This window comes from Pteropus vampyrus, unplaced genomic scaffold (assembly GCF_000151845.1).
Source record: "Pteropus vampyrus isolate Shadow unplaced genomic scaffold, Pvam_2.0 Scaffold67, whole genome shotgun sequence".
NCBI classification, from domain to species: Eukaryota; Metazoa; Chordata; class Mammalia; order Chiroptera; family Pteropodidae; genus Pteropus; species Pteropus vampyrus.
The window spans coordinates 4,153,543-4,165,465 of NW_011888848.1; the positions used below are offsets into that span (position 1 = coordinate 4,153,543).

Here is an 11,923-nt window from a genome sequence, read left to right on the forward strand (position 1 = left end):
TAAACATTTTCTCCTTTAAATACTCTTCTGCTTACTTTCTAGATAATTATATTTTATTAAAAACAAGAAGACCCTTAATAACAAACATATGGGTAGCAGAACAGTTTGAAGAACACTGCATTTGATGATCTCTAGGGTCTATTTTTGCTAAAAGTCCTGTTTCAAAGGTTAAATTTACCAAGCTTGTTAAAACAATGACCATGAATTTCAATTTATAAGATTGATCTGTAAGAAAGGGACATTTAAAGCCTTAATTTTAAAGTCCAGGTGGTGATTTAAATTTGAGATAACCAAAACCATTTTTCTTCTGAAAGAGAAACAGGAAAAAAGTACAATGATAGAAATACTATTACATCTCAAACTACTAAAGAGATAGAAAGATGACTTATTTTAAATCAGAAAACATCAACAATGACTAGGTTAAAGAATCTAAGCGTCTACAAGCAATGACCCTCTTCTAGTCTTATCAATGCTTCTTTGACCCTTTCTAAACAAGGTAGATCTGTTTAATAAAAGAGGATAAAAATATCTGCATTAATTAGAAAAATAGCTACAAAACAGTGCTAATGGGCCAATCCAAACCTTCTAACTCTATTCCACACAAGCAAGCTGGAAAAATACAAACTACTAACACTTCTTACAGCCAGAGTCGAGAGTTAGGGTGAGGGGTGCTCTCAATATGGAGATCTAAGGCCAGTCCAGTTTCTGCCAATGGCTAATAGCATGTCCTTAGGGAAGTCATGTTTCACCTTTGGCCATCCTAACTTCCTTATTTCCTTTAATGCCAAACTTGAAAAGAAACTTTTCCTCTCCTTTATTTCTCATGCAATTCACAATTAAATCCTCATGATTTTTCCTTAAAAGATAACAAATCTATCTTTTTTCAGTCTTATCTCTATTATCATAATCCATGTTTGCAACCTCACTCCTAAATCACTACAACCATCTCCCTACTCTTCTAAACTTGTCAAAACAGAAATATTGTTACAAAACAGAAATTCACATTACATATCTCTTTCAATTTTCCTCAATATGTGGAGGATAGCATGTAATAATCTTTAGTCTGGCCTTAGGGTTTTAGAAAATTTGGCCTCACCTACTTTTCCATCTTCTCTGCCACTATTTGCCAACTCTACACAAGGTGACCTGCCCCAGTTCCCTCCCCTCCACACACACACACACACTGCCTTATGTCTAGTGGATCCCTGCCCTCGAAGCCAACATCTTGACTTCACTCCAACTCATGCTGTTTCTCCTCCACTTCTCTCAACTGGGGTGTCATTCCTGAGTGTGTATGTGTGTGTTGTTTTATGGCAGGCAGTGTGAGTGCTATGTGACTATACCATTAAATAACATTAATTAGAACTTTTTCCTTGGAGGGTTCCTTTTTTTCAGACTCACTGCAGTATAAATAACAAAACTGTAAGATATGTAAAGTGTACAATATAACAGTTTGATAGACATATATGTTGTGAATTCCCCCAAGTTAATTATCACATCATTTTGCATATTTAGCTTTTTTCTTTCCTTTTTTTTTTTTTTTTGTGAGAACATTTAGGTTCTACTCTCTTAGAAAATGTCAATTATCAAATTTTAATACAGTGTTAGCAATTATAGTCACCATGTTATACATTAGATCCTCAGACCTTATTCATCTTACAACTGAAAGTTTGTACCCTTTTACCAACTATCTTCATTCTTCCTTTCCTTCAGGACTCGGGCTACAATCTGCCACTTCCCTTTGTGAAGTCTTCCCTGTTTTAGTCTAAATGACACTTGCTGTTCCTTGAACTTCCAAATTTCTTATCTGTTATCACTTACTTGGGTACATGGGTCAATGTTTATTGGTGACATAAGTTGCTCTGATTCTCTTTAATTCACCTTGGAAAACCTTTTAGGGCTTTGTGCCTTTCCCCGTCTACCTGGAATGCTCTTCCCCCATGTGACTTTCTGGTTATGTTTTATTCCTTTTTCACACTTCAACTAAAAAAAAAAAAAATTCTGATGAGGTCTTTCTTGACTACTCCATCTTCAATTACTACCTCAACATAACCCTAATTTCCTTTTTCTAATTAAAATATTTGCTTAGCACTTCTTGGTACTGAACATACTATACATTTTATTTGTTTTTGTTTATATCTGTCTCCCACTCTAGGTTCTAAGCTAAACAAGGAGAAAGACTTTTGTGTATTTTGCTCATTAATGTATCTCAGTTCTTAAAGAGTGCCTGGTATTTGATAAGTGCTCAAGAAATACTTGATTGATTGATTTCACTATTAAAAAACTGAAAGCAACATTAATAATAGTAATTGATAACAAAAAATGCTGATATAAAATTGAGACCTTACTATGTGTCAGGCCCTGCACATATTATCCATATAATATTACATGAGCTCATTAGTTTTAACTATGACCTATTTTCCTCCTTGCCCCCCCCCCAAAAAAAAGGGCTTAAAGAGGTTAAATAATTTTAAAGAGGTTAAATAATTAGCAAGAACACAGAGCTAATAAATGTTACTAAAAATAAGCCCTGGGCTTATTTGCTACTGAAAATAAGTCCTAGACTGAACTTATCCAACTGTAAAAAATAAATGCCAAAGTTTTTTGGATATGAGGGAAGGACTCCAAGAGTTACTTTTAAAATCTTTTATACAAGCAGCTAATATTTTAATTTCCTGCTATCTTTTCTTGTTAGTAACTTATTTTATACTTTGCCCTAACTTTTGCACTTTCTTACTTACCCACCCTTCATTTTCAAGGAGAAAATCTTATGACTTCACTGCAGAGATAAAAATTCCATTAAAAAAATTTGTCTCAGTTCTCATGTTAAGCCCAACTACAGAATGAGTAGCCACAGCCCCCACAGTGAGAGGCAAAGTGTCCACTAAGAGAGGAGGGGGAAAGCAAAGAATGCTTTATTCATAATTACCTAAGATTTTCCAGCATGAGAGGGGAAAGAGGAAGTCTATTTTCAGTGACAATGATTACTCTAAAAACATTAACATGCAAGGGGAAAATTTTCATTCTGAGAGTTACTACAGTGCTGAGTTCTCTTTCCCTTACAGAGTGACTTAAAATTCCCAGGGCAGAGAGGTAATCTAGGCAGATGCACTTGCCCCATGTCTCGAAAATGGCAACATCCAGGAATCATGGGAGTTTAACTGAGGACACACTGGGAAGGATTTCTCAGCACCAGGTCAGACTCTAAGAAGTATCAAGTGGCAGAATGCATACTTATATCCTCAGGCTTCTGGGGTGAGGGCAGGGATTACAGCTACACAGGCTTTTTAGAAGATTTGTTATGCTGAAAGCATAAACAGGATTCAAGAAACCAAAGCTGAATTACCTGCCAGAGTTATAAAGGTGGGGGAAAAAAAGACTCATTCTCCCTTTTCTCTACCTAACTTCCACTTTATTTCTTACAAGACCTCCGTAATTTTAATTGGCTTATAGTACAGACAAAGCTATATATATATATACTACAGTTCATTCCAGTCTTCATCTTAAATATTTTGGAAAAGAATACATCAGTTCCCTACTTCTGTACATCCACATAAGTGGTAATGAACTGATAAATATCCCTTAGGTTGTGACATTCATTAGGATGTCAGTGACTTTCAGAACAAATTGATCTTTATTAAGATCAACTTTAAGAACTTGATATATAAAGTATTTGGTGTCTCACTCTCTGTCAGTACCTCTGTTTGTCTTTTCAGAGAAATCATATAGGTTCTCCTGAGTTCTGTTATTCTATACTTTAGTTCTCCACTAGTTTTGTGGAACCAAATTATCATGAAACTGGGCTGCCTCAACTCAATAGGTGCTCATTTTTCAGTCCAGCAAATAACCACAAACATCACCTTTTTGGTTTCCAACAAGATAGAGATAAAATGGCCACAAGTGAGGTAAAATGGACAGGAGAAGTACCGTGACAAGTGGTTATAGATATCACATTTTTCCATGCTCCTTGCTATATTTGAATGGTTCTTATATCTCTTTTTTAAATTCTCAGACATTGAGAATCTGATGAAAATTTTTTGTCCAGAATAAAAATGTATATATATACAAAAGCATACAACTTTAGAGAATTCATAGATCTTAAAATTTAAGCTATATGTTCACAGTGCAGATAATAAAGATATTTGAAAGAGTACAGAGTAATTTAGAGTTGAAGACTGGAAGAGACATTGGTCATTAAAGTGGGAAGAAACTTATAGTCCTTGCAAATCAAGCATCAGCTGCCCCCATGGTCTCACCAGCAGCTCTTTCCCTCACTGCTCCTCCTGGATCATGGCCTGTTGGCTGCTGCTGAGCCCATCTCCTGCTTCCAAGCGTAACTCAACAGGAGCAAGGGCGAGTAAACAATCTTGAGAGGGTCTGCTGCTGAATGTTGGCCAGCCTGGGAAAAGACACAGAGGTTGAACATTTTTAAGTTAGTAAAAAGGAACAAGGCATGTACATCTGGTATGAAAGCTATTACATATAGTTTAAAAGGTTTAAGATGCCTATAATTGGCTACTTCTACTACACCGTTGGCTGTTAACAACAACAACAAAAGGATTCAAGGATCTTTCTCAAAGCAGCGAAACTGCCAAAGGCACATAATAACACTGTCTAACACGTAGAGAGCACTTGGGATGCCCAAAGTATCTCCACTTACATCGGTGCCCCTCACATCTTCATTGTGATAACCGATTGGGCTTAGGACCCACTGGTTTATATTCCTTCATCTGTTGAATCCAATGGCTCTCAGCTTTGGTTGTAAATAGTATCACCTGTGGCGTAATAGTATTACGCCTCTGCTTAGAGATTGTGATTTGTTGGGCTAAGATGAAGCCTCATTCCCCAGGTGATTCTAAGGTGCAGCCATTTGTACTTGCTGAGATGTAACACTAACTATACTACTATATCAAGGCAATGTGCTAAGTGCTATGGAAAAGGTAAAGCATTATAACAAGCAATCTGGGTGCTCAGGGGCTTAAATTTAGCTAGAGAGATTAGATACGAACTTTAAAAAAGATCACCTGATTAAAAAAAAATACTTTGAAAATATAACTAAAGAAAAGGCTTCATTAGTCAAAGATGTAGTGAAAATCTTGGGTGCTACAAAAAGTGGAGATAACCATGAAATAAAGGAAAAAAATTAATGCATGAGGAAATTTTTCTGAGTTCTAAGGGTGACATTCAGAGAAAGACAGAGAAGAACAGGAAGAGAGCACTGTTTTCAAGCAGATAGAGCTGCACGAATATGTACAGCAAATTGAGGGAGACACAAAGCTCATTCTGACTAAAAGATTTCTATAAAAGAGCAGTAGAAGAATTTAGACAGGAAGATTTGAACGAGAACATAAAGAGTATTGGTAAAGTGGCTAAAGGAGTTAAGACATTTTCCCAAATATCTGGAAATAGTATCTGGAATAGTGTTGGAAACTCTTGAAGGCTGATGTCCCAAAGGGTCTTAGTAAATTTACTGAGTTCTTACTAAATGCCAAAAACTGTGCTGGATGCACTACATATGTTACCTCATTTAATTAACACAAACAGCTGGTGAGGTAGTTATTATTATCACTATTATACAGAGTAAAAAGAGAGGTCACTTAATTTTCTCAAGGTTACATAGCTAGAAACAGTAAGCTGAGACTGTGGCACGCTGTTTCTTTAGAAACATGGCATCATATAAGTCATGCATTAAGATTTAGGGTTTTGAAAAACTGAGATATGATTCACATACCATAAAATTCATCCTTTTAAAATATACAATTCAGCAGTTTTTAGTATAGTTAAAAAGTTATATCATTATTGCCACCATATAATTCCAGAATGATTTCATCATTTCCAAAATACATCCAGATTTTCATCTTCTCAAACTGAAACTCTGTACCCACTAAACCCTAACTTCCTATTTCCCCTCTCCCAAGCCCCTGGTAAACACAATTCTACTTTTTGTCTCCATGAATTTGACTATTCTATGTGCCTCATAGCTATTTTATTTAGCATAATGTCTTTGATATTCATACATATTTTAGCATGTGTCCTAATTTCCTTCCTTTTTAAGGCTGAATTGTATTCCATTATATGTACTATGTTTTGTTCATCCATTCATCTGTTGATGGACACTTGGGTTGCTTCCACCTTTAGGCTATTGTGAATAACTCTGCCTTAAAATAGGGATTTATTACTTATAAGTTTTTGTTTGGATATATGTTTTCATTTTCAGTTCTCTGGGAGCAGAATCGCTGGGTCATATGGTAATTCTATGTTTAACCTTTAGAAGAACTGTCAAACTATTTTGCAAAGTAGCTGTACTATTTTACATTTTCATCAGCAATGTATGTGTGTTGCAGTTTTTCCACATCCTCACCAACCCTTATCGTCTATATTATGAGCATCCACATGTGAAGTAGTAGAAGATTTGGGTGTTATGATTGTTCAATGCAAGATACTGGCTTATTGTAGGAGTTCAGGCATAAAGTGATAAGAGAATCTTTGCTTATCAGAGGAAATGAAATAAAATGATCAAGTAGGGAAATACTAATTGAGAAATGAATGTATTTTAGTAACATTGTAGATATAGGGAGAAAAACAACTTAATTTAGTAATAAAGTTTTGAGTTTGGTAGCTTGGAAGAATGATGGTATTAATCAAAGAAATAGACAATTCTAGAAAGAATCTGAAATGACAAAATAAATTCTTGACATGATATATTTGAGGAAGATACACATTCCAAATAAATAATTACCAGACAGGTAGAGTTCAGGAGGTCAAGGTTGGAGACAATATCTCTCGTTTTTAGAAAGGGTCAAAGCAGCATTGGTAAGACTCAACAAGGGTCAGTGTCTGTATATGCTTAGATTCCTAAGGCTGGATTTAGCAACTTCTGGACCAAACATCGAGAAAGGCAGAGCAACAGAACTATATACTTGCCTTCATGTTTTCTGTTTAAAATAGCTAAACAAAACTTAAATAGTAAAAATAACATTCTTTACACTCAGAGTTTTATTGGAACTTTAGCTGTAAATCCATTAAGTTGGTGGTAGATTTTTTATCTATAGATTGGAGCATTCAGAACAGCAGTGCCCATGGCTCGGGATGGTATAAGCAGGCTTAATGGGACTGCCCTCTAAGGCCTGGCACAGGATTGGGAGTCCTAGATGAATGAGTGTCACTATAAGCAGTTATCTGGTTGGCTGGGAACCAAGCTGGCAAACTATCAAGGAGAAACGTGAAGTTCTAGTTCGCTATGCTTCTAACAACCCCCTTATAAAAAGAGGCTATCCCACAAATAGAATGTACATCTGTAAGAGACCACAGGTCTCTTGTTAGAACACAGTTCCTCAACGGTCAACAATCCTGACTTTGTTCAGTTTTGGAAAGTCTCCAATATGATAACATTCAGGAATCAATACAGTAATGACTCATATGCTTGGATAACTGTTTTGAAAGGGAAGCTTAATGATACTATTTAGGATGCTATAGTAAATATTCTCAAACAAGGTACAAAATATTGTCAGTCAGCTTATACACTGTTTTCCCTCTGACCTGATATACCTAGATTATAAGAAAAAAATCACTTAGAAGGCAAAACAGAATAAACATGAAGAGTAACTGCTGAAAACAGGTTAAGAACCATAGAGAAAAAGAGAAAAACAGGAAGAGAGCAGTATCAAAAATAAAAGGTTATGAGTACATTTAAATGTTCTTATTCCCGTACACACATCTACATTTTTAATGAAATGAAATAAACCTTACTATCAAAGTTGTAGTCTTTCTGAGAATAATGTGGTTGCAAGACAGATTTTTCTTTGTTTCCCTAAATTGAAACCTCTTCTAGTATATTTTATTTTCATGAACTGTTCACTGTGTTTCAAAATGATGATGTCTACTTTCTGTAGTTTTTCAGAATATAGATGAAAAATAATAAAAATAAAAATAGCTAAGATTTATTGAATGTCCTAGTCATTTAATCTTCAGATACTATCGGTCATATCTCTTGGCACACTTTTTGTAGGTGGCAGGCCTCCAGAGTCTGTGCTCTTAGCCACCATGCCTCACAGCCTCCACCGGCTTGCAGGAGAATCAATGAAGAAAACACTTCATTTGGGTGGAAGGTCAGTTATTCTATATTTCAAACTTAGATGCAGATATTTTCTCTCAAAAAGTAAACACAACTTTTCTATACAAATCAGTCACTCCACCTATAAACATGGATGTATCAATACAAGCTACGCATCATGTATGAAAATCTTTCTTTAGGGACTTAAATACATTGTCCTTTCAACAGATGGACCCATCAATGATCAAAAGCCATTAAATACTTCCCTTACAAACAGGGGACTGATATCCTGCTGGATCTAGTCCTTCCTTTCCCCTGTCTCTTCAAAGATTACAGGCAATAGCTGTTTCCTTCTGCTGTGATGCTGCCTCAGCTGCTTCCCGGCTCACTGGAGTTCACGCAACAGCAGGTTACTGACCTCAGCAGGACATGCCCACAAAACGGTTTTCCTCCCCCTTCTCTATCTCCCTCTCTCTCCTTTTTATCCTCCTTCTCCACCCCCAACACACACCCTCTTTCTGCAAGTAAATGATCCCAACTGTATGACGCCCAAAGGGAAGTGCTATTTCAGAATGTCAGATACTTTTCAGCAATGGTTATTCTATTCATTTTTTTTTTTTAATCACTACAGTAGTTAAGCTCTAAGAAGAAAACTAAAGGAAGTCCTCATACTTATTTACTCTCTGCACTTCCTAACACAAAGTGGTGACTCCAAGGAAAAATTCAGTAAGCGTTTACAGAACAAATTCCACTAAGATAAAAACAAACATACATCAAACAAGATTGTTTCTAATCAACTGTGTGGATAGAACTAAAATTGCCAAACAAGGCTGAAATATTAGGCAGCAGTTATAAACTGTTTGCATAGTATTTCCATTGCACAAAAAAATTATTTAAGAACCAAACACAGAAATGGAGAGGTGCAGGTATGAATTCACTTGGCATTGTTCGTAGGTTATCAGATCAACTTATATACCTTCCAGAAACAACCAAAAAAAAAAAAAAAGTTATGAGAAAATGTTTTTTAAAAATCAAGATGGAAAATCCACATTAGAAAAAAATTGAGTAAAAATCAAGCAGAGAAGCATATATAAATTCTTGCATGTGAAACACAAATATTTCTATGATACTCTGTCACCTGCTAATATTTGACCTGTTTGATTGAAGACTGGGCTATTACAAACCAGTGGAGGTGTATTCAATATCTTAACTCTGAAAAGCCAGTAGAGGATATGGTTTATTTTTCATTCACTAAAACAGGAAACATAATTCTCTACAAAAGCATTCTCATCTCTAAAGTACAAGTATTTTGGGGCTCCCCTCTAGAAACTTCATCTATAAAAGAGAAGAAAGGGTAAAGTAGAAGAAAGAGATAAAGTGTTTACACTGATTTTAATGATCCGTCTGTCATTTCCTTCTTCCTCCACACAAGGAACTTTAGGCATTGGCAATTGTATTTATGTGGTTGACTGCAGGACAATAATTCTGTTGGGAGCTGGGTTTTGAGCTGAATCTCAGTAGAAATTTCTCTACCATAACTCTCATAAACCCATAAGCAAACTAAGGTAGTAGGTAGGTAGAAGAGATAACCAAATTATAAATCCATCTCAGGTTCTAATTCTGACACTAATTCTCCATAACTTCCTGATCTTGAGCCAATTACTTAAGAAAAATGAGGACTAGAGAAGTCTATCAAATGTTGAATTGTATTATCTCTGTTCCAAACCAGGTTTAAGGCTTTATGATTCTATGACTTAGATACTGTCTAATTTGATGCAGATAGAACAAACATATAAATAAGAAAAAGAGGCACTGCACAAATGAATAAAATATACTTATGTAATATTAAAACTTTATAATGAATAACCCTTAAATTGTAATATGTAACTGTAACTGATAGTCACAATGCTCATTATTGATTCCAAAGAAATTTTTATAATGTCTATTCTTTTAGATTTGGTAATTTCATATAATAAGTGTAATGGATTTTTCAGAGTAATGAAGTTATTACCATGGTTCATTTAGATCAAACTGCTAATTACATCCATTTATAACAGCAATATATTGAGGATCAATAACTTGGTAGACTGTAAGTGCTTTTTAAAAAACTGCTTCGAATCTATAACATTAACCTAGATATCCAAAAAATGAATTCATTTTCTCTACTCTTTAGGAAAATTATTAGGTGTATATTAACCCCACCTTCCCATTTCTTTAAGACAGATAAGAAGTAAAAGAATACATTTTTAAATCAATTAATTAAGATATAAATTATTCAACAGCCCAAAGAATATCTTTATGCAAGGATGCTGTAAGTCATGCGAGCTATATGAGTGAAGATTTAAAGCCACTGCATTAATAACATCAGTACAAACACCAAAGGATCAATGAGAAAAATTCTAATGCTTGATGAGATGGCAAGCAGTATATAAAATGAAATTTTATGCCATATATAAAAATGCCAACATTTGATTTAGTACTGTTTTTAAAAACAATATTACTTCAGCTATAAAATTGTTGACATTTTGCATTCTTAAAATGTAAACAAGGAAATTTCAACAAATCTTATTTCGAATAAAGAGGCAAAGGAAAGAGAAAAACTCTGCAAATTTCCCAAAGATTCTAATTTTATCTTATTCCTTAAAAATGGAATATTATACTGAAAAAGATTTCAGAACATACAGGAAAACTCTAGAGTAATGTTTATTTGGATTGTTAAAAAAAAAATCATGCATTTTGCAAAATTGAAAGAGTCATTAAGATGACATAAATTACTTCTATCATAAGGTATTCTTAAAAAGTTTAGTAAACGTCAAGTTAAGACAAATAAATGATGATTCTCTTGTCATACACGAGTGATAATCAAAATATTTAACAGCTGGCATGTCTAAAAAACATGGGTCATAGTGCTGAAGGAGGGCCCTAGAGGCCACTTACAAGCTTTATATAATTATTATAGTTGCAGGATTGTGGGGAGGCCCAGAGAGCAATGAAGAGACAGCCATAGTGGCTTAGGACAGCAGAATCCTCCCGCTACCTTGGAAATATTTCAGTAACCATCAGCATAGCCACACTCATGTACACCTGCTGCGTATCAGTTCTGGGTGTTTGTATGATTCTTAAATAAGGGATAGAAATGGACAGTAAGCAATTGTTAAGTCTTTGCAAATCTACCACTTGTTATTGGAGAAAATGTAACCTAATTTCGGCAGTAGCTAGAAAGCAACATCATGGAGAAAATTTGATGAGAGGAATAAAATATTAAAAAGATTTTTTATTTTCAAAATTAAACATGAAAATTATATAAAATATTTAATGACAATTTTAAAATTATTTAAAAATGAAAATATAAGGTTAAATCTTCAAGTAACTGCAATGGCAGAATTTAAATATATTTCTCCCTAACTAAAGAAGACAGTTAGTATAAAAAGATATAAATTCAATCATACTTAAGACTACAGAGTCTTATAAGTAAATGAGAAATTGAAATAGATATTTTAACATAATTTTGTCATTTTTCATAAAATTATAATTTTCATATTAAATTGAATTTGTATACATTAAATTTCCTGGATATGCTGTCAACTTCTGCTACTTAAAAGTTGATTCCTTATGAACAAGTATATTGTAATGATGAAGAAATGTGAGCCTAATTAAAAAAAAATCTGATGCCATGTTAGAGACGTAAGGGGTAGTCTGTATAGAATTGGACATTTTTGAAAAATGTTTTAAATAATTTTTTATTTACTAGATCTTCTAGATGAAATATATAGGCTTTATATATAGGAAATATAAAGGGAACAGGAAATTGTTGTTGAATGTCTTCTTGTTGAAAGGGATTAAAGTCACCTAGCAACCTCTGTGTTGTAG

At 34.4% G+C, this 11,923-nt stretch overlaps 1 protein-coding gene across 2 annotated transcripts in view; it reads right to left on the reverse strand.

Moving 5' to 3' along the window:
- The window catches only part of TET2 (tet methylcytosine dioxygenase 2), a 120,923-nt gene that overhangs the window by 76,851 nt on the left and 32,149 nt on the right, over positions 1-11,923 (reverse strand). For both annotated transcript variants that reach the window (XR_002780718.1, XM_023531376.1), the window contains exon 2: positions 4,257-4,399. The gene's annotated coding sequence lies outside the window, so the exon portion shown is untranslated. The remainder of the gene's footprint in view (positions 1-4,256; positions 4,400-11,923) is intronic.